Source organism: Mastomys coucha, unplaced genomic scaffold (genome assembly GCF_008632895.1).
Source record: "Mastomys coucha isolate ucsf_1 unplaced genomic scaffold, UCSF_Mcou_1 pScaffold13, whole genome shotgun sequence".
Lineage (NCBI taxonomy): Eukaryota > Metazoa > Chordata > Mammalia > Rodentia > Muridae > Mastomys > Mastomys coucha.
The window spans coordinates 77,066,534-77,088,542 of NW_022196895.1; the positions used below are offsets into that span (position 1 = coordinate 77,066,534).

The 22,009-nt window shown below is 45.9% G+C and overlaps 1 long non-coding RNA gene across 1 annotated transcript in view; it reads right to left on the bottom strand.

The window, feature by feature from the left end:
- Positions 1-22,009, bottom strand: part of LOC116087742 — a 51,694-nt gene that overhangs the window by 1,408 nt on the left and 28,277 nt on the right. The window contains exons 4-5 of the long non-coding RNA XR_004117604.1: positions 10,226-10,499; positions 139-317 (exon numbers count right to left, since the gene is read on the bottom strand). This is a non-coding gene — a long non-coding RNA (uncharacterized LOC116087742). The remainder of the gene's footprint in view (positions 1-138; positions 318-10,225; positions 10,500-22,009) is intronic.

Sequence of the window (22,009 nt, forward strand, 5' to 3'; positions counted from 1 at the left end):
GGGGAAGGATAGGGCAAGGGAAGGGTAGGGTAGGTGCAGGGGAAGGGTAGGGTAGGGGAAGGATAGGGCAGGTTCAGGGGAAGGTTGGAGCTGGTGCAGGGAGATAGCAAGGAACACATGCTAGCAGAGGATCCTTACCTTTGCCTGCAACAGCCCAGAACACAGAAAGCAGGTGAGAAAGATGGAATCCCACGGCACACTCCTGACAGCACTGAGGTCAGTGCAGAGCTGTGAGCTATGCAGGGAGAACTCTCTTGCCATGTACACTTCCAGCAGTTTCCAGAAGACCCAAGCATTGAACTTCCTGGCTCCAGAGTCTAAGGAGCAGAGTAAAGGATAGCAACCAGTAATGGCCTGTGATCTTCATATCCCACTCCATGCTCCCCGTCTATTAGTCACCAGTTTGGTTGCTGTGAAATATTAACTGCAAAAAGCATATTATGAAAGGTTTAACCTTAGCTCACAGTTCCAAGGTGCAGTCCAACCTAGTGAAAGAGAGATGGTGGTCACAAGTATTGGAAGTAAGGAAGTAGAGAGTAATGGCTGCAGCTGCTCTGCAGGTGCACAGCAGGTGCTCTGCAGGTGCACAGCAGGTGCTCAGCTGACTTTCATTTTCACTCATTCCAGGACCAGAGCCTAGGGAGTGGTGCCACCCACAGTTACAGTGGGTCCTCCCTCCTTAGTTAACCTAATCTAGAAATTCCCTTATAGACATGCCCAGAGATTAGTCTTCCAGGTGATTCTTGGTCCTATCAAGTTGATCCTATACTAAGGATCACATCCTCACAAGAGAATGAAAATTGAAGTTGGTAGATTAAGACTTAACTGCAAACTCTGAACTCACTGATTATTTTACTATTTAAATGGTGTTCAGAAACCAGAATGCCTCACTTTAGAAATGCACATAGTGTGCTTGGAGGGAGAATCCCAACAATCTCCTGAAGGATATATTATTAGGAGAGGGGATTTATGTCTCCACACCTCTCTGTTGCAGGGAACAAGGCCCCATGAAAGTGTTGTGTGTGCATCAGGCCTGCATGTGTGTGCCCCATGAAAGTGTTGTGTGTGTATCAGGCCCACATGTGTGTGTGCCCCATAGTTCTAGGACAAAGCTTAGGGACATGGTTAAGTGCAGAAATTGTGACTATGGGCTAGGCTCTTCATCTTAAAGTCATACTGTACAGAATGCCCTTGTTCCCTTCCTCCTGGGAGCATGCTTCCAGGAGATGGGGGCAGACAGGATTCCTATGAGGAGCAAAGTGGGTCCTCTCTGGGAAAACTTAGAATGTGAAAACATCACGAACCCAGCAAAGAAGCTGGAGTGAGCTAGATGCCATGTGCCTTTCTTCCAGCCACAGGGGAATCAACACCTGGATTCCTCGGAAGGACACAGGAAGCTGTTCTTTGACTCAACAGCAAGTGGGGCGCTGTCTTTCTTGAGACAAACCTCGAGGTTATGCTTAGTAACTTAGGTCAGTGGGCACTGCCCTTCCAATAACACTTTTTTTCTAAGGAAGAGGCCCTGTCTTGAGAAAGAGTGTTCTAACCCCAAGGCTGGATTGAGAGGCCAGACAGGATAGGCGTTGCTGTTAGCTGCTTCTAATGTCCTGCGGGCTGGAAGCCAGAGAGGCCTTTCCTTGTTAAGTATTTCTTGGTATCAGCTGTAGGTGTTCCCCAGTTTCAGGGGACAATCTATGGTGGCCTCAGACCAGGACCTCTGGCTATGCTCAGAGCACTGTTGGATTCTGCTGTAGTGTCCACAGAGCTGGGCCTTCTCACCTCATACTAGCTCTTTGTAGATTTGAGGTTATGCTTCCCAAGGGCGGAAGGGATGAGATTTTTCATCTCCCTGGGCCATTCTAAAATCAGATAAGAAATCACCACAAAATGCCAATACATTAATTTTTTTTGTCACCTTGCCAGGACATCACCCTATGCTCACCTGCCTCTGACAATGGTTAATTGTGGTGATTAAGAAGAGGGGGACGTATGATTGTTATCTGTCTCCTCACAGCCCCGACACAAGTGGAAGGGACAGTGGCGATGGGTGAGCTCTTGGCTGGCTGCCATGTGAGGGTGACCCCCGATCTCCTCATTAGCAGCTCAGGTCTCCAGAGCACTGGCTCTTTAATCATTACCTGAGTCCCCAAGTCCATGTGTGGAGATAAACAACGAGATGCGAGAGAGGCTGGAGGTTGGATGATGTGAGCTCTGCAGTCATGGGGTGGGGTCCAGGCATGGGGTCACCGATGGGGCAAACTTTTGTGGCAAGCTGCTTGCACAAGCCAATGCTTTGAATGTTCTGTGCATGGCACCCACTGAGTTTTTGTTTAGTCCAGCAGCTGGAAGGCATTGCTACACCCAGTCCTTTTCTTTCCCTTCAGTGCAGGGAGCAGATGCTGACCTGATTCAGGGCCTCTTCTGAGACAGGAAGGCTAACATTCCTCCGTGAAGGACACTCCACCCTGTGGGACCCGGTGGGTGCCTCCATCCACGCCCTCTCTGTCCTGTAGTTGGAAGCCCGGGGGTTCTGCCTCTCTGCCACCTTCCAATTTGCTGCAGACAGTCTTAGAAAGCTGATGGCCACATCACCCGGTGCCAGTGTAAATGAGCCCCATTCATTTCCTGCTGCTGGCATATGGCATGTCATTGTCCTTGGTCACCGAGGCAGAAGTGATGCAATTTGTTGGCATGTCTTGCCACAGCACAGACTACTCATCCCACTGAACCCCAGAAAACAACAGAAGTCGAGAAAGGGCAGCCAAAACCGTCACGGCTTCATCACAAAGGCACCCGGGGATGGGAGCTGGGAAATAGAGCCTGCCTGTCTCCAAGTCTTCATAGAAAGCAGAGCAAGGGATCTTGGGATGTTTCCCCTTCTTCCCTAACTGCAAAGATACCCAAGTCACTGGTACTCCAAACCCTTCTTGGGATGCCATTTGGAACAGATGTTTCCCAACTACTCAGGCTTTCCCCTCTTCCCTCGACCCCGTAGACACCCACACAGGTAAATGGTGAGCATTCAGGGCCATCCTGCGAGGGGCAGAAGGGGACTTCTGAAAGAATACATCTATTGTTTGGGCAGTGAGGTCCAAACGGAGGGAAGGTATCACCTACAGGTTTGCATGGCGGTCACACCCTTCTCCAACTTGGAACTTTTCAGAACGAAACCATAGTGAGCGTGTGAAGTCAGAAGCGCTTTCCTCTCAGAGCTCTGGATTCATAGAATACTAAAGGTGACATGTGAAGTCCAGGGCCCATGCATTACTTCTCGTAGTGGATCTGAGTAGGTCCCAATGATGCTCACTTGCTGTGGAGCAGGTCACACTGGGCACGCTGCTTTGTAGCTGAGTCGCACTTATGGGAGAAAAGCTCCGCGTGCCCTCCAATGCCCTCAGATGAACACAAATTCTGTGCGTGAACATGGACAATGGGGGAGGACAGAGCTGTGTTAGTGTCTGTGGCTGACTCAGGGCCACAGCCTTGTTGTAGAAAGCTGAACTGAGGAGGATGCCTGCCTACCGGCAGAGAGGTTCTGGCAAGACCCTGTGCTCATCAGTAATCCTTTCTCATCTGCCCCCCAGCTCTGGCTCCTCCCATCGTAGATGTTCTCATGTCTGTAGCCCTGGTCCCTCATCACTTATCACTCGTGGGCTCAGAGGCTGCGAGCTTTGGGCTTCTTTTTCTGGCTGCACAGGCTGGCTGCTCAGTGCTGGGACTGAGTGTTATAGGAAGTGTGTGGGGACCATGTAGAAGCAGCAATGACATGAATCTCATGATCTGATAGGTGACAGTTGGATCTGAGGCCAGAAGCCTCAGGCACAGCACAGAGTGGCAGGGTAGACTCATGTCAGCTGCCTTTGGGTTTGGGGACAATTCTCTTTGCCTTGATCAATGTCGCAGTGGATGGAGCTCCATGCAGAGAGGTACTTACTCAAAGCATCATGATGGATTTATAGAATTTTTGTCTCAAAAGGTTAAAAGACAGGGTAAATACATTATTTCTGAGTTTAAAAATAATGACCATGGGGCTAGAACACGGTGGCTCACGTTCCCGGGAAATTGAAAAGCTTTCCATAATAGAAGGCGAGGAAGAGTACTTTCCTGCTCTGTGAAAGATAGCCTGCCACTCTCAGTAGTGGGTAACATTCCCGGCCTGCTAGATTTGATTGGACTTATAATCATTTAGGAGCCACTCCTTTGGGGGTGCTTCTGAGGTTGTTTCTGGAGATGCTTAACCAACGGAAGGCCCACCCTGGATGTGGCAGCATGAATGGACTGGGAAGACCCACCCTGGGTGTGGCAGCATGAATGGACTGGGATCTTAAATCAAATAAGAAGAATGTAATTTCAATACCAGCATGCATTTCCCTGTGTTTCCTGGATACAGGGAGACCAGTGACCCAACAGGTCCTACCTCGATGCCTTCCCTGCCGGGGTAGACTTTCCTCTCAAGCTGTGTGAGTCCAAACAAACCTTTCCTTGTGTTGCTTTTGTGAGGATGTCCTAGCCACGAGATGAGTAATTAAAGCACCACTTTAAATCTTGTCATGGGAGAAGGGGAAAGAAACTCAAAAACCATGATGATCCAGGGTCGGCGGCCTAGTGCCTAAAAGAGAGGGGACGAGAACCTACAGTATGAATATCCACAGAGCAAGACTTTGAAGTGTTCTGGATCCTGGAAGCACAGTTAGATGACCGAGTCTCTGCCCTCTGAGGCCCTAGCATCTTCTAGGTGAGGAGACTCTGCTTTTAGGAAAGCGGGATGGAGAAGCTTCCTTTTGCTCATCCTACTATATAACACTTGCTCTGAGCATCACACATACGACAGAAAGAGCAATGGGCTAGGGTTTCTCTCAGAGGTAGAGCATTCATCCAGCAAGCAAAGGATTGTGGGTTCCATTCTCATCACTGAAAGCCAAACCAAACATTCCCTACCCCTGGAAAACACTCCACATCATCAGTCTCAACATCCCAGTGTGGGGGCAAAGAACACAAGCAGGCTCACACACATCCCTCAATGGCCTGGTCATGCCATGGAGGGCCCAGGAACAGTTAGCCTTGCAGGATAGACTTAAAGGTAATAAACTTCTCCACTGGAATGAAACAACACGGAAAAGTTAGAACTATCTATACAACAACGGCAGAAAGGCCATCACCTTCCATCTGCCTCAGCCCCATGTCAGTTGTCATGAGGTACCCAGCCCTGCAATGGGGATCAGAGGCCACTGGGGAGCTGGGTCTGTGACCCTGATGGGCTGGTGTGAGACCCTCTGCTGCTACTGTCTTTCACATCCTGATGTACTCCGAGGGGGCCTTTCAGCATGCTGGGAAGTAAGAAGAAACCAGGCAGTGTCAGGGGAGGCCACCTGAGTCCAGCAGCCATAGAACCCTCTCCATGCATTGGCGAGGCTGTGTGGTGATACTGGGCATTCCACCTTAATTGGTTCCTCCACTTTCCTGATTGAGCAATGTCAAAGAAGCCTGACTAAAAACAAAACAATCCAGAATTGTAGAACAGTGTATGGCTCCATAAGAAGCTCTTTATCATGCTAAGAACCCAAGAGTTCTCAAACTGGGTGAATAGAAACGACTAACACGAATCCCAGGATAACAGAGATGTTTGATCATCTTGCATCTTCAGGTAACTCATGACACATCAACAATTTACATCATGCCTCCATGATCATGGTGAGCCAGATACCCCAACAAACATGGATTACAAAGAAATCATGTGCAATGGCCAGAATGAGACTCTGAAGCTCGCACACTATGCAAGTACATTTAAAAAGCATCCTCAGAATAGTTGAGCTGTGAAGCTGAAGAGCAGGCTGGCGAGGACAGGGTTGAAGGCTGGGTGGAGGCAGAGGCATGGTTGAGGAAACCATGCTGATGGACTTTGTGCCAGTATTGTGACCTCTTACAACTCCTGATGGTGAAAGTAGGTGTCATAGGTCTCCCTGAAATGTCATCTCTGGGCTCATGCTTGAATGATTATTGTTGTGTATGTGGTGTATAGGTATGTCTCTGTACAATCAGTTGTTAGTTCTGTACTGGCAGAGAGCGGGATGCTAGTAGGATCTTAGTATTATTATTTCTATGGCCTATCACCAACCTCAGACTTTGTAAATATTCATCTCACTTGCCTGAGGCATTCTAGAATTTTATCTGATTGGCTGTAATAAGGAGTTGACAGCCAATAGCTGGGCAGGAAGTGGAGGGCAGAACTTCTGGGTAGAGAGAGGGATGCTGACAGAAGAACCAGACGGATGCAAGAGATTCAGCCAGAGGACACAGAGCATGGAAGGGCCAGGGCAAAGGCAGAGAGATAGAGCTGGCCACATCGTGGGCTGTGGTGCCAGCATTAGTCAGGTTAGAGTTGCTAGGAGATTGACCTAGCTGAAGGCTCTGCCTTCAGAGTTTTACTGATGTGTACAGACATCATGGCCAAGGCAACATTTAATGGTGGCTACCTTACAGGTTCAGAGGTTCAGTCCATTGTCATCAAGGTGGGAACATGGCAGCACTCAAGAAGGCCTGGTGCAGGGGAGTTCTACATCTTCATATGAAGGCTTGTAGGAGAAGACTGGCTTCTACTTGTTTAGGGGGAGGGTCTCATTGCCCATGCCCACAGCAGCACACTTCCTCCAACAAGGCCACACCCACTCCAACAAGACCACACCTATTCCAAAAGGCCATACCAACTCAAACAAGGCCACACCCACTCACTCAAACAAGGCCACATCTACTCAAACAAGGCCTAAGGTTTAAATATTAGGAAGTCTCTGTTACTGTTTACATCACTGGTGTCTCTGAGATAATATTGCTGTAGACTATCTCCCAACTGTGGTGCTATATTAAAAGTGAGAGGATTTTATGAGGTAGGACTTGACTAACAGGCATGGATCCTTTCAGTGGGCCTTCAAAGATTTTTCATGCTCTTTCTTCTGGTCTGAAGCTCTCTGCTTCTCGATCCACCATAATGGCAAAACCTCTGTCACAAGCTCCCGTCATCTGGAACTTGACTCTGCCTCCTGCCCTGGGACGGCCTGAAATCCTCTGATTGGACGCTGACTGTGAGTCAAAATAAACCTTTTCTCTTATGTTTCTGCCAGATACTTTGTTGCAGCAACAAAAACATAACGGATGAAGAGAATTTATGCCAAGAAGTGGGGTTGCGGCTGGATATGCATGACTGGGGGATTATTCGGCTTTTGGACTTGGAAGGAACTTGGCAGTGTGGGCTAGAGAACTTGCCTGCTCCTAGCAGAACTTAGCATCTGGTGGGTGTTCAGGTCTGAGAGAGAGTCAGACAGTAAAGACTGTACTCATAAAATTACAGAAGAAACCAAAACCTCCATTAATAATAGGACTAGAGGCCATCTGTGTTAGATTCTGCAAAATACCTGGCTATGTTTGCCTGTTTTTTAAACATTTGAGAGGAACTAAATTTAAAAGTAATGGACTAATTAATTTGAATGAGGAAATTTCAGATATCTGAATACACAGGCGATGGAGCGGTTATTGTTTACTGTTTCCAGTCAGATTATACACTAAGAATTTATAGGGAAAAAGGAGAGAACAGTAAAATGATGTTTGGAAGGAAAGGAGAGCAATTTAATTTAAAGTTGCCGTGAACCTCTGAGCTTTGCATTAGGGCAATAGGAATGGGATCAGAGTTTGAGTGAAATGTGGAAATGTATTGAAAGGCTCAGTTAAAATGAGAGTCCACAAACAACAGAGCCCTGGGGGCCCACAGCTCAAATAGGACTGCCTTGGGAGGGATTTCTTCTTCATTCAACCACCCTGGCACTTGGAGGCCACTGCCGCCATGGTTAAAGGGGCCTGGCTACCGTGAGCTGGTCCCAGTCATGGTTAAAGGGGCCTGGCTACCGTGAGCTGGTTGCAGTCATGGTTAAAGGGGTCTGGCTACTGTGAGCTGGTCACAGTCATGGTTAAAGGGGCCTGGCTACCGTGAGCTGGTCGCAGTCATGGTTAAAAGGGCCTGGCTACCATGAGCTGGTCACAGTCATGGTTAAAGGGGCCTGGCTACTGTGAGCTGGTCGCAGTCATGGTTAAAGGGGCCTGGTTACCTTGAGCTGGTTGCAGAACATGGCATTATTTAGGAGGTGCTTTTTTTTGTTGTTTAGATATGCAGAGTGCACGGGTTTGAAGTCATGGAAGCTTGCACTAAGGTAATACAGAAGAGCTTGTGAGGTTAGGCAATTGGATTCTATGTGAAGGAACCCTGACAGGGAACTTAGTGAGGCTCTGACAGTAAAGCCTATATCTCACTCGCTAACTACAGTAAAGCCTGGGTAACTACAGAATGTTGGGGATGTCCAGAACACAAGGAAAGCCATGCTCATGGAGTGAGGTTGGCCTAAGGTAGAGTCCATGTATGGGACCGGCAGCAGGGACCCAGAGGTTGAGCTATGTAAGTCCCCGGAGCTCACCTCATGCCACCATCAGCCACACATGGAGCTGAAGGACACACTGTGTGTCCTTCCAGGTTTTGGCCTTCCTTTGGTCCAGCCTTTCTTGGTATTTCCCATCTTTCCTTATTCGAAGGGGATTGTTAAGCTGTGACTTCATCCATTGGAAGCACGGGACTTGCTTTTTGGATGTATGGACAGTCACAGCTATTTCCTCGAGTCTTAGAAGAGACTCAGTACTTTGGGCTCTTGAACATGTTTGAACCTGTTAGGCTACAGTGACTTTGTAGGGGCCCAACTGCATCTTCATTACGTCACGACCATGAACCTTTTGGGGTCACAGAGTGAAAGTTTGTCTTGGATGTCAAGTGTCTTCCAGAGTCCTATGTTCTGAGTGCTTGTTTCTCAGCTTGGGAATTATTTTAAAGGCCACAAGGCCTTTAGAGGTGAGGTTTAGAAGACAGAAATAGGCTCCCAAGGGTGGATTTTTGAAGGCTTTACCCATCCTGGTCCTGATATAGTATTCTGTTTTTTTTAATTTTTTTGTATGCCATGATGGGAAACTCTGAAACAGTGATCCTGAATAAATGTTTCCTCCATGAACCTGTGTCTGTCGGACATTTTGTTACAGTAGTGAGCGAAGTTCCTGATACAGCTGTCTACACTTTTCTAAGACACGATTGGGGAGAAGCAGGTAAGGGTACTGGGATCTGTGTACTGCTCCTAAAACTGTCTCATGGTCTCCTGAGACTGTGAGGCAGAACCTCTTGCTTTTGACTATGGCTCGCAGGGGCCAGTTCATAATCGCTCTGCCAACTTGGACAAGCCTTTTCTTTGAGAATCTCTCCATAGCATTTCTGGAAACTTCAAACACCACTTATGAGAGAAGACACTTCTGAAAACTTGCCTTCCCATCCAAGAATCAATTGGGGTGACCTTAGCTGTGACACACAGCATTGGGGATATGGTACCTGAAGAGGCCACCTTCTGTAGCCAGGCAGGAACCCCAGTGGAGTGATAGGGACACCAACCCACCCACAAAACTTTCCCAAATTTAATCCCATTTATAAGAAATGCAGGACAGAGGGAATGGCCAACCAATAACCAGCCCAACTTGAAACCCATCCTATAGGCAAGCACTAATCCCTGACACTATTAATGATACTCTGTTATGCTTGTAGATAGGAGCCTAGCATGGCTGTCCTCTGAGAGGCTCCATCCAGCAGCTGACTCAGACAAATGGACACTATACTTACTCAAGGAGTTCTATTCAAGGTTCTGGAGTTCGTAGCTTTCAGTTTCCCTCTGTGGCTAAGTTCCCTCCACTCCAGTGAACACAAGTACAAAATGATACTTTGCAGAAAGACCTGTCCCAAATCAAAATCAGGTGTGTTCTAACCACAAGGACCTAGAACACCTTTGTGACATTCTGGAAGATCCCATGTCATTCACAGCAGCAGATGAGACACCCACATGTAGGTGCCTTCTCCCTTGTCTTGCTGGTATGTGTCTCTCTAGGCTCCACATTTGCCACCTCTCCTGGGCACTCTCTCCCTGGTCCATAAAACTGAAGTATTGGGTGCCTTGATCTAATTCTATCTGGAAGCTTCTTGGGGATGCTCACAGCCTCATTTAGAAATATCTACACCTGGGGACTATTGTCTCTCCCCTTTTCAGAATTAATGATGCTTTGGTTTGTGTAAAGATTTCCATGAGTGGCCCCCAAAGGGAAATGTGAGGCTCCATCACCTGTCTCTGATTCTGAGGCGGAAGAGATTTGACTATTTTACCTTGAATCCTTCATGTTCTCCTCAGATCTAGAAGCTCCTAGAGAGCTGTTTGGTGCTAGGGCGGTAGGAAGGTGTGGCGCTCTGCTGCTGGGCCCCAGGCTTCTCTTCACAGACCTCAATGGTAGGACAAGCATCCAAGTGAGCATTCACACATTTGCTGACTCATGCTCCTTAGCCAAGAATCCTGTTGTCTCATCCGGCCCTTCCCAGACTCCCTAAAGGCCAACTCTGTCTTGCAGGAGTGAGGCGGGCAGAGAGGATGGGAGTCCACAGACTGGAATACACAAGCACAGGGAATGCTCAGGAAACACAGTGGTTTCAAGGGGGTTGTGTCTCAGTAGAAGATGTCATACAGGATTTATAAATTCTGTCATTAAAGGGTATGCCCTTCTCCCAGGAGTTAGCTATGTTCAAACATAAGAGTTTCCACTTCTGTGTATGTTTCCTCCAGTCCTCCCAAGCTTCGGCTCCCATCCCATTCAGGATGCAGGCAGATGGTCAAGCACTGAGAACATTACACAAGCACAGCATTGAGTCGGGGCAGAGGATGGTTAGTCTAGGGCGCCAGAACCATGTGTACACACACAGACTGAACTCACGACAGAGGTAATATCTACCAAAAGATACTTGGCTCAGATAAACCTAGCTCAAACTATTCCCCTCTTCACAGTAGCAAAAAAATTCACTGCACTTTCTCTACCATGTCTATGGAAGGATTTTAAGCAGCAGTAACAATTAGGAAAAAATACAAGATCACAGGAAGCTAATTAAAAATATGGGAGAAGATGAATGTAGGAAATGAGTAGGACATGAGTAAGCAGTATTGATGTTTATCAATGGGCAATACAACTAAGACCCTGATGATATGTATATATATATACATATGAAACATATACATATGTATTCATATACATATACATATGTATTCATATATATATACATATATATATATGAAAGTGTGTAGGAGGAATAAAGAGATGGCAAAGGAATAAAGAGATGGAGCAAGAGGCAGAAAAACAGGGCAGGGCCAGTAAGTCAGCCAGCACATAAACCAGGGCACTTTGGATTGTGCGTGCATGCATGAGTATATGTGTCTGTGTGTGCATGTGTGCATGCATGTGTGCATGTGTGTGTATGTATGTATGTGTGTGCGTGTTCATATGTATGTGTGTATACGTGTGTGTATGTGTGTATGTACGTGCATTCATCTTGCATGTGAGTGTATGTGTGTGCGCATGTGTGTATTCATGTGTGTGTGTGCACATGTGTATTCATGTGTGTGCATGCATGTATGTGTATGTACATGTGTGTGCATGTGATGTGTGTGCATATGTATGCATGCATATGTGTGTATGCATGTGTCCATGTATGTATTCATATGTATGTGCATGTGTGTGCATGTGCATGTGCAGTTGTGTGTGTGTGTGCATTCATCTCTTCATGTGAGTATATATGTGTGTGCATGTGTGTGGGTATATATGCATGCATGCGTGTGTATGCATGTATATGTGCTTACATGTGTGTGTGCATGTGTGTGTATGTGCATGTGCAGGTGTGCTTGCACATGCATGCATGTGTGGAGGCAGTGGTGTTAGGTGTCCTTCTCTAGTGTGCTTCATCTTATTCCCCTAAGATGTCTCTCCCTCTCTTGTTGAACCTAGATGTCACTGTTGCTTGATTTTGTTTACTTTTATTCCTGTTGCTTGTTTGGCCAAGTTGACAGGCTGCAAGCCCCAGAAATCCTATGCATCCTTATAGAGGTGTTTACAGCCATGCTGAGCTTCGTATGTGGCTGCTAGGGATCAGAACTCAGATCTTTTACCCACAGAGCTATCTCCGCAGTCCTTTGTATTTCAGATTGTAAAATTATCATTGAGTCTGTTTCCCAGACTGTGGCTTCTGCGTAGTGAGATGTTTAGCACTGATGATGGTGCAAAGAGATTTTCTGAACACCGGGGCTATTCCAGTTGCATTCAGTAGATGCCTGTAGAGCCTGGAGAAGCCCTAGGGGAAGCTCATGCATGTATCCCTCATAACCACTAGGATCAGGATTTGTACTTCTTCCAAATGCTGTCACCTCTGGAAAGATTTCAGATCATTATAGAGCTTAGAGAACATATGTCGTTGGAAGTTATGGTGTTGTGTCCTTTAAATGTGGTATCAGTGACAGACAGGACTGATCTTATGCAAAATCTTCACCCACTTGACAACAAGGCCTTAGGCCAAAGTTGAAGAAAGAGGATACAATAATCATACTGAAACTGAAAGAGCATCCCACAGGTCTCCCACTGGTGGTAGGGCAGGCTACACTTTCAATTTAAACCCAGTTGGAAGCAAGCAAGGGCTAGGGGGCTAAAATCTGAGTGGTCTCATGAAGACCAGAAGGTACCAGGTAATCTTTGTTGCCTGGCACCACTTGAATGTAGGTTTGTGTATACACTCACTCACACTCCTTCAAAATATCCCACAGGTTGGAACTTGTCCTAGAGTCTGGGAACTGGATGAGGACCAGAGGAGTTACAGTCCATGCTGGACACATGCTGTGACCAAAGACAAGCTCTTACAAGGCTGGATGCAAGGTTTGGGGCTTTACTCACAATGCAAATAAGCCTGTGAGTGTACCGTGGCTTCTGAGAAGAGAAACAAGCTCACCATCCCTTCTGCAGGCCTCTGTAGAAGTGAGGTCATGTATGCATGCTGAGTAAGTTTAGGTGCTTGTGCAACAGGAGCCCTGTGCAGCCGCCTGCAGTGGATTTAAGATGTGCTGTGTTATGGATGATTCACAGCTTTGCCCCATCGGTGTGAAGGGAATGTGGGAAGGTTTTCCATGCCAGCCAATCACTCTGATGTCATAGCCAAGGAAAGCCAGATGGAAGGGCTCTGATGGGGAGACTACAGGTAGGATGGGACGGGAGCGCCCTGCTCATAGCACTAAGTTCAAAGGTGGATTGCTAATTCTTTCATGCCTGTTTGTCTGGTGTGAAGGGGATTTCTGGTTCCTTCAATGACTTATGCTTTCTCATTCTAATGAAATGAATGTCCAGCACACGGAGAAGCATGTGCGCTGCAGAGCCCGGTGACCCCGCCCTTCAGGAAGTCAGACATTGAAGTGAAGGTATGTGGGAGCAGAAACAAGGTGGGCATAGAGCTTTCTCACTAGAGGACCAGAGGTTCAAACTGCCCAGGGATCACAAATATCGCTTGTCATTTACACTCCTCAAGTCAGAATTCCTGCCTTGACAATGGTCTGAGTCCTGGGCACCATAAGGATAAAGTACCCAGACAGACTTATGGGTTGCATCTCAATCCCAGTTGGTATGCCTTCCTCTTTTAAAACAGCATGTTCAGGGACATTCAGAGTAATTGTTTCCTGGGAGGATTAACAGGAGCACCCGACTAAGCTTACACCACGAAGCCAGCGATAGCGTATCACTGTGACGTGGAGAATGAGGGTGTTTCCAGAGAGTTGTCTAGGCTGTGTGCACAGTTGGAAATGAGGATAGCTCAGTAACATCAATGACATCACTGGCTGACTTACCTTTGTCTGGTTTTGGTACAACATGGGCTGTGCGACCCTGTGCTATCAGACAGACTTGAGGACGTGTGATCTACCCACTGCTGTGGAGAAATTCTGTCTACACAGACACTTCCCTAGGCTGGGGCAGAGGCTAGAGTGCTGTGGCTGTTCGGGCCATCCTGTGAATGGCTATTTGGTTTTCTTCTCCTGGCCTGGGAGTATAGAAAGCATGCCTGCTGCCCAAGGCATCTGATCCACTCCTGGCCAGCCCCTCCATTCCAGGACTTCCTAATCAATTCTGATTGCTGGGCCATATGGATTGCTGTGGCCACCCAGGTCTGCGGGTGAGGAGCTGAGATGGCAGGATCAACTCCCCCCAAAGTTCATCCATTGTGCTTCTATAGACAGAGCGTGAGATGAGCCAATTTAGGTTAAAATATCTCAAACAAATCCTCACTGGTCCTGGCGTTCAAAATTGATTTCTTTTCCAGTGAAAATGATTACTTTTCTTGGAGTCCTTCCAAGCCCTAGACTACTGAACTCACAGAGCTAGGAATGCAGAGGCAGGGGCCACGGTGACACCACAGCCAGATCCCCAAAGCTACCATAGGTGCTGACTCTTCACTGGCTGGTGCACTTCTAATTACATGACAAGAGATGACTATCCAGGATGGGGACTCACAAAGCTCTTTGTATATAAAGGAGAGCCACCTGCCTTCCAGAAAGAATTTCCTCATGGGCTTCTCCTCTGTTCTGCATGTTCTCATGGCCCTCCCTCCTTTGGATATTCATGTATCACTTGATCACATTCCCTCTGCGATGACATAGTGGATGAGTTGTGTATGACAATTTAATTAGGATCTTTTAAAGGCTCTGATCCCAGCTGTTTCATCCGACAGGAACCCAGAAGTCACTGTCAGCATTTTAAACACCTGACTGAAACAGGTGTTTCAGGGGGGAGGGGATGGCCCTAGATCAACCCATGGGCCCCATCTCATCAGTTGAATCCGTAAGTATCAAGATGGAGGTCCTTGGTGAAGATGGTTTCTCTTCTAGACTGCAGCATAGCTTCCCAGTGCTAGGTTGGCCCATGTCCAGGGGGCCACATCACCTGCAGTTCCAGGCTGACACCACCTGCTCTACAGACTAGTTCTCCTAAGCTTCGGTGACCACGTGGGAAGTGTTTTATTTTTAGAATTGACCTCTTTCTCTTTGTTTCGTTTTGCTTTCTTTTCTGGTTCTTGCCTGGAGAAGTTGGGCCGCTGTGGACATTTCTTTCTATATAACACCATATCACCCCCAGTGGTCTCAGCCTGTCTCAGGGCACCACAGATGCAGTGGCAGGGAACAGCCAGCCCCTGTCTGAGATGAGAAGAACCCACTAGGTAGCTGAGGACAGAGCCCTCTTTCTTCAGATAGTGCCCAGTGAATGACGATGTTGCATAGATATTTTGTCCCCGATGGAACCATTCCATTTAGACTTAGGCAGTGAACAAAACTCACAGGACTAGTAAGCTACTGAAACGTGATAATAAAGCTCTTCCACGAGTAAGCACTTAACAATTGCTGGCAGAGGAGGCTCTCCCAGCAGCCTAGCTTGTTTGCCAGGCCTACAGGAGGTTCAAGAGATGTGGCATTGGTTCACCCCCCAAGCCAGGGTCAACTTTGGGACAAAACAACCACCTTTGAGGCATCTGTGTTCCTCTAAGCAATCCCTCACTGGTGTTCCTATGAGTAATCCCAGTAAATATGCTGGTCCACTCAGCTAGATTTGTTTGGGATGGTTTCTCTTGCCTGTCACATTTGTGTACATGTCAGGAGAAGTTACAGCACAGCACACCCTCTGGGCATCAATCTATGTGGATCCAACAGTATTACAGCACAGACTCTGAGCATCAAGCTATGTGGATCCAACAGTATTACAGCACAGACTCTGGGCATGAATTTACGCAGAACCAAACATATGAACAATAGATGAACTGGAGCCACCCAAAGGAGATCAAGGTGTTCTTACTGAGTAGTGTGTTTTATCTCTCCATGACCCTTTCTCTGTATAAAAGTATTTCCCAGCTCCTTACTCCCTTTCTGACCCCCAGGCTTGTCTGGATGATTAAAGCTGCCTTGATGTTCTGTGAGCGGCTCTCCTGGACACAGCATGTGCTCAGCGGATGCAGTGAAGTCTAGGAGGGAATCTTGGGATGGAGGACTCAATGACTTGATTTAGACAGTGACCCACCCTGCAGATGCACCTGCTCATGGCTATGGAAGAACTGCCTGCCTTAGAGGACCAGGGGTTGGGAAGCAGGCTCCTAAGTGGCATTGAGGACACAGACAGAGAGTGATCTGTGACATTTGGTTTCTCTCATAGTTGTGTGGTCACCAGCCAGGGGAAGGCAACATTCTCCTCACATTTCCTATCAAGGTCCAGCTGATCAACCCAACTCAAGATTAGTGACTATACTTGGCCATCTGGCTGTGTGCATGTGCCTCTGTGTGTGTGTGCCTCTCCAAAGAACCCCCACCCTAGACTCCCTGTCTAAGATCTGGCACCTCTATCATGGTGAGACAACATGTGCATCACTTGAAGTTCTACTTAGTACTCACCACAGTCCTTTGGTCATTCATATTATTGTTAATTTGACACCTGTATTTATTTTGGTTGTGAGCCTAGCCTTTAACGGTTGAGCCATCTCTCCAGCTGTATTTATAATCTAATCCTACTGTAGGTTTTGCTCAAAGCCTTCTACTTTGTTCCTTGGAAGCTTTTGATTGTCTCCTGAATTTAGGAGTGTGTTGTGTACCTCAGCAAGGTCTGTTCCAGCCTCTGGAGTACCTGGGATTACAAGCTTCCTCAACCATGCCCATAAAACAAAAGTTTTAAAATCAAGTAAATAAATCCCAGGGGTCTTGATTTCTAGGTAATAGGAAAAACTACACTGAGCATCGTAGGAATCTGCCAAGCTGTGTCCAAGCTTTCTGACCCCCTTGCATTTATTTCTACCAACCTGAGCATTCTGTTGGTCTAAGTTCTTGCCAGCATTTTGCTGTCAGTGTTTTGAATCTGAGGCATTGTAGTAGTTGTTGAGGGAATGCATCTTGTTTATTTTAGAGTTCTCTACTGATGCATCAATTTAAAGATCTTTTATGTATCTTTATTTAGCATTTGTACATCTTTGGTGAAGCACCTGCTCAATTTTAAGAGTAATTTTTAAACTGTACTGTTTGTTTTTTATTGTTGAATTTTAGGAGTTTTTTGGTATATTTTGGATACAGGTCTTATTAGCAAAGCATTTTTACAAATATTTTCTGCTGAGATTTGGAAACTCCCCCTTCTTCCTTCCACCTTCCTTCTTTCCTTCCTCCTTTCCTCCCTTCCTCCCTCTCTCCCTTCCTTCCTTCCTCCCTCTTTCTCTTTCTTTCTTTCTTTCTTTCTTTCTTTCTTTCTTTCTTTCTTTCTTTCTTTCTTCCTTCCTTCCTTCCTTCCTTTCTTCTTTCTTTCTTTCTTTCTTTCTTTCTTTCTTTCTTTCTTTCTTTCTTCCTTCCTTCCTTCCTTCCTTTTCTTTCTTTCTTTCTCTCTTTCTTTCTTTCTGTCTATCTGCCTGCCTGCCTGTCTGTCTTTCAATGTTATTTATGAAGCAGAAAATCTAACTTTCAATTGTGCCTCTGGTGTTGTATCTAAGAACTTAGAGCTCAAGTGAAGTTCAATACTTTTTTCCTGTTTTCTTGGATCTATAAGGAAATATGGGAAGAAATGAAATCTGAATATTTTAATTTCCAATAGACAAATATCCATCCATTAACAGAAAACTTGGACTTCTTTTGTTTGTGTTTGTAATTTTAAACGCAGCAATACCAAATATGCTTCTTTGTAGATTTGTACCATGTTCTCTGTTGAGCTTGTGAACAGCATTATTTGGTATTTCAGTGTCTAGTTGACCACTGCTGGTAAAGGACCTCCCATATTAGCCCCATTTCTTGGAACTTGGTATTCCTTCCAGTTAAGGAAAGGTTTCTTTCCCTGTGGGATCATCCACACAGACAGACATGCCATGGGTGAAAACATCATATTCATATTTTCCTCTCACATCCAAGTCTTTGTCTCTTTTCTTGTCTTATTGTACAGGTGAGCCCCTTAGTTACCACACTGACTAGGACAGTAGAGATGACACTCTTAGTGCGCTCTGTCTTGAGGGAGAGTATATACATATATTTTCCCACTAAGGATTGTGTTAAGGAGTAGGAGGTTTCCTATAAGGCCATCACTACACTGAAGTAATTGCTCTCTGTTATCATTCATATGATGTCCCATCTCCAGAGTATGGTAGATTTCCCCAGTTCTTTTTCTGTATCAAACAATAAGATTATGTGCTTTATTTAACTTGGCTTCCTGCTTCACAGTGTCATCTGATAGCTGACACTGTTTTTGTTAGGAACTCACTTGTAGTCTGTAACTCTGCTGCAGGTTAGATTTAACTGTCAACTTGATACAACCTAGAATCAACTGGGAAGGGTCCTGGTGAGGAATTATCTAGAAGAGGTTGACCTGTTGGTAACCAAGGTGTAAAGGCCCACTCTGAACGCAGCGGGCATCAAGGGATGGGCTTTGACCTGGATAGGAGTAGAGAAAGCTAAGTGAAAGCAAGCGAGCGAACACTAGCAGGGGTGCATTTATTTCACTCTGTGCTTGACTATAGCTAAGATATAACTTGTTGCTTGAATTCCTGCCTTGGTTTCCACTAGAGGATATCATATAACCTCAAACTCTGACGCTGAACCGTTCCTTCTGCATGCTACGTTTAGTTAAAATATTTTATAACAGAAACGGAAGTGAATCTAGGACAGAAGTAGAGCAGATGTTTTAAAAGGCCGGGTGACCCTTCTTATTTAATTTGGATGCTTGGTGACTATTGAAGCACTATGTGCTAATGCCTATCTTTGCTGGCCACTGTAGTTACAGCACCTAAGACAATAAGCCGGTGCTTATGTCAGTGATCCATTTCGCTCAGCAGTGTGTTCCCTGTGCTGACACTAGTGGACAACAGCCGATGTCATTGTGTTCAGCTCTCTGTGACAGATTTGTAGCAATGTCAGTATACTGATGAGGTAACTTACCATCTATGATGTGACATTACTCTGAAGAACTGTCATCCATCCATTAACACACAGGTGGAATAATTATTCATAGATTTTGGTTAATCAGTGAAGTTTATCTCTTATAAATTGTAAAAAACAATAAAAATGATTTTGTCACTATTTAAAACACCTCTTCCTTTTGCTGCCATCTTCTCTGGTTTCTTTTGTCCCATGAAGGAACATGATTGGTAGATTTCTGGTGTCTCTAAAAACCAGAAGTGATCTATCCAACTTGACAATGTGGCCCTCAAATGACTCCTCTGACATGATTTACATGCAGCAAACAATTCCATCCTCAGGGTGGTCAGTGGAGGCAGTCTAAGGATGCCAAGGCCCTGGAATGTCCTGAGGGCTTCCTGCCAGTCAGACTCTGGGCCAGGCTTCTAAAGTCAGCCATCACACAAGCTCACTTTAGTCCAAGGAACTTCAGCAATGATCTGCTTGCTTTGCGCAACACAGATTTATTGATGGCAGCCACGTCTTTGTTTGTTTTTCTTTCTAATCCCTGAGAATAGTAGAGAAAAATCTACTGAACTAGTTTCCACAGAGAGATATTTTTAAACTCTTACTGGAGCTGTAAAGATAGGGAGCTGGGTAAAGATCCAGGGTCATGTGTTGTCAGAACATAACAGGTACTGCTACCCCTGCTACCCCTCTCCAGTTTCTTCCTTCTTAGAATTCCTGTTTCAGAGCATGGGACTCAGAGTAGTCCAGAGATGTATGTCTGCGGGGGGCTCACCTGGCACTTTTGTTTGACATCATAGTTTTAAGAAGACATCTCTACACACGCCCAAGTAATTGTAAGCACATTTCTACAGTTTAATATGCCATTGACAGAGAAGGCATGGTAATGAATACATGTACATTCTATTTTTAAATTAAGTGAACTCCAATTTTCTGGTATAATTTATGTTTGTAAGAGGATAAAAACAGCTTACAAAGAAGTCCAAGGAGATAAAAAAATTACTGAGGATCAGGGATTAGTCCTCATCTGTACTTCTCAAGGTCTTGGATTTCGTGAACAAGCAAAATTAAAATGCACAGGACAGATACTGACTATGTTTCAAAATTCGTTCAATTAGAATGTCAAATACATTCAACATATAAAATGTCCTATTACTGCCTTTGTTACAAAATTAATGTTGGTTTTATACTTTTCTTCTTCTATGTCCTACTTTTCTGCATCTCAGAGTCCACACACTGCCCTGTTTGCACACCTCTCTCACAGTAGGGAGAACTGAACCTTGGTGGCAAGTGGACGCTGTGCATCAGGTGACTCAGGTGTGTGCTTCTGAGTGCATGGCTTATGAATGTTTCCACGTGAGTTTTTGTGCAGTAGGTGTGTAGTTGTGGTGCATATTCTATATGCACAGGTCTGCACGCAGTGTGTATCTGTGTGCTCAAGTACAGTCTCAAGAAATCCTTACAGAAGGAAGCCCCGCTTTCCAGAGCTCTAGTAACAATCCATGCCCACCTGGCTAGCAGTTCCTACAGGACATCCTTTCCAAATGGGGCCTCAGACTGCCTATGTTTGGAATAGGGTCTAAACTAGAATGGGACTTTGGGAACCAGAGAACAGCCAGAACACCCACTGCTGGTTGTATTCCATGCAAGTCCTTGTATAGCTGCATACTCTTCATAGGAAGCCATTACATTTCACGTAGCATCTCCTAAGTTTTGAGAGACATTGTTTGGGACAATGGAGGGTGTCCCTCCTGGAGATTGGATAGTGTGCTCATAGCTGAAAGAACAGTCATTTCTTCTTACATGGGTTTCGAGAGGTGGTGCATAACGTTAAAGACAAGACTCTAGGAATCCTGAAGACGGGGCGTGCTTAGGTTGTTGCACGTCACACTGTGCTGTTAGCCACTGCTGCAGATAGGTATCTGTAGGCATTTTCCATAGTGAAGGAAGCTGCTGATCATCAGAAAGGGACAACAGAGGCAAAGCTGTGATCAGGCCACTTCAGCATGTGACTTTCAGGATGAACCTGCCTTGGCCACAGTTAAGACTTGAAGAGGTTCTCTAAGAACAGAGTCAGGTGTCTAGATATCTGAAAGGCTAGCTCTGCTGATGTCAGGTTGGCCTGACCCATTGATCATATGTGCATGGGACCCATGATCCTAGATCTCCCTTATCCTCTGGTGAATGGAGACTGGGACCACAGCTTGTTCTCTTGACACTTGCCCATGTCATAACTGCAGCCTGATTTCCCCCTGGCTCCCACAGACATGTTGGGTATATAGATTCTAAATCTCCTGGTATTTTCTTGCCCTTGTTTGACAGCAGTGGGGTCTGAACCAAAGTCCTGATTGTGTAGGAAACTTATGAAGGCTCAGAAACCTTCTTAGCAGAGGGTGACCGTGTCTCAGATGGTAACAGCATTGACAACAGTCACAAGATCAACTTGCCTTTCAAGTTGAAATTTCTTCCAAGAGGGTCGCTGTATGAAATTAATAGGATTACAGATAATCCCCCCAAAGGAGAAGGCTCAGCTCTGAAAACTGACTGATATGTTTCGATAGCACTTAAACATCCCCTCTCACAGAGAGACACATATTTCCTGAGCTGTAGGCAGCAGGAGGGCCTTCATCTTTGGTCAGGTGTATCTCTGTCTCCATCAGAAGTCAGCATGTGTCAGGATAGAGATTGTGGCTTAAAACAGCCCCCTATCCACAAGTGCTCAATGGCTACTTTTTCTACAGTCCTGCATTTAGTAAGAAACACTGAGATGAAGACCCATGTTGCTATTTTCAGTGACTGGAGAAAAAAAATATCATGTTTCAACACTGTAAAGTTTTGAGCAAGAAATGTTTTGTAAATAAGTGGCCAACACAAGAAGAGGAGGTGAATTTACATTATCCACATCTTTCACTTTCCCTCTTCCTCTTCTTCTCCTCTTCCTCTTCTTCTTCCCCATTCACTTCCTCTTCCTCCCCATCCACCCTTCTTATCCACCTTCCTCCCCATCCACTCTCCTCCCCCATCTACTCATCTCCATCCATTTTCCTCCCACATCTACTCATCCCCCATCCATTCCCCTCCCCATCCACCCTCCTCCCCATCCACTCTCCTCCCCCATCTACTCATCTCCATCTACTCATCTCCATCCATTCTCCTCCCCATCTACTCAT